The sequence below is a fragment of the Esox lucius genome, chromosome 7, assembly GCF_011004845.1.
Source record: "Esox lucius isolate fEsoLuc1 chromosome 7, fEsoLuc1.pri, whole genome shotgun sequence".
NCBI classification, from domain to species: Eukaryota; Metazoa; Chordata; class Actinopteri; order Esociformes; family Esocidae; genus Esox; species Esox lucius.
Genome location: NC_047575.1, coordinates 4,567,259 through 4,568,632, shown reverse-complemented (window position 1 = coordinate 4,568,632; position 1,374 = coordinate 4,567,259). Strand labels below are relative to the sequence as shown.

At 41.4% G+C, this 1,374-nt stretch overlaps 1 non-coding gene across 1 annotated transcript; it reads right to left on the bottom strand.

Moving 5' to 3' along the window:
* Window positions 1-392: 392 nt before the first annotated feature.
* On the bottom strand, window positions 393-581 carry LOC114839589. Its single transcript, XR_003781987.1, has one exon. It is a non-coding gene; the product is annotated as a U2 spliceosomal RNA (small nuclear RNA).
* Window positions 582-1,374: the final 793 nt, after the last annotated feature.

Sequence of the window (1,374 nt, the reverse complement as noted above, 5' to 3'; positions counted from 1 at the left end):
CAGTACCATAGTGGCCAGACTAGCTGTCCAGGGGTCCTGGACACTGGTGTATGTCCCCGGATAAGAGTATGTCCCCGGATAAGAGTAGACAGATGGCGATTATTAGCGTGCGGCTTTGAGGAATTTGTAGAGTGCGTGCACTGCTTTTCCTACTTTTAATTGAGCAGTAGAGAGATGAAAAAACAAAAGCCGCAGCAACGGCGTATCTCCCAAATCCAAAATGTTTATTGTTCGAAATTTTGTGTGGAACTTGTAAGATTGCTCACGGATATTTTTTGCCACCACTGTAGTAATTGCATTGTGATGAGAAACAGGCAGTGTCATTGAGTCTATATCTTAAATTGTCCAAAACTAGCACATAAACAAGGAGCGCTATGACAACTCCGGTCGTACCTGCTGCCGCCATTCTTGGTGTATGAAATCCCAGGTCGATGTGTGTAGTGGACGGAGAAAGCCCCTATTCCATCTCCCTATTCCAAAAATCAATTTAATATATGGTCCCCAGATAGGGGACGTATCAGATATTAAACTTATAAGAACAGATACTACACTTGATCTTAGCCAAAAGGCCGAGAAGCGATACCCATTGTGGCCCTCCACCGATGGAATTGCCATCACACCTCGCCATGCACTTCACCCCAGTAGCTGTTTACCATTCTGTTTGTAGGTCTTTTGATGTCATCCTACAGTTGTTGAGTGACATTCGAATTAGTTGATGGTCATCTCGGTCAGTGGACAGTTGTTTTCGCCCTCTGCCAGTCTGTAGCTTTGTTGTCCCCAATGTCTGTTGCTTGACCTTGTTCTTATGAACTGCCATCTTTGAAATGTTCAGGATGGAAGCAACCTGATGCTCACTGTATCCCACTGCCAGTAAAGCCAGAATTGAACCCTTCTTTTCCTCACTCAAGGCTTTTCTTTTCAACTCTTTGATCGTGCTGAATAGTTATTTTTTTTATTCAAATTACTTTTGAGGTGCTACTTGCACTGTTTTTGCCATCCAGCTGGTTCTATTGGAAGAGGATAGTGATGACCACAGCAGTGGTTTTTATACTTTTCCTTGTTAAATTAGATTTGGTTTAGGTAATCACCTAATCAGTACCTCATAAAGTATAATGAGATGTGCCTGTGTTGGAATTTAACAGACACTGGAATGGCTGCCATACATGTAGAGATGCTGATTTAAGAAAAATTAAGAGTGGTCTCTTAATTTTTTCCAGAGCTGTATATATATATATGTTTTGTGCATCATTTTAGTTAGGTCCTGTTATTACTTTGGATGAGCATAAAACCCCATACATGTTGCTAAAGCTACAGGTCTGTATGTCCATCATGGAACAAGAACTGATATGATACCAGTCGTACAAGAAAAAGTTC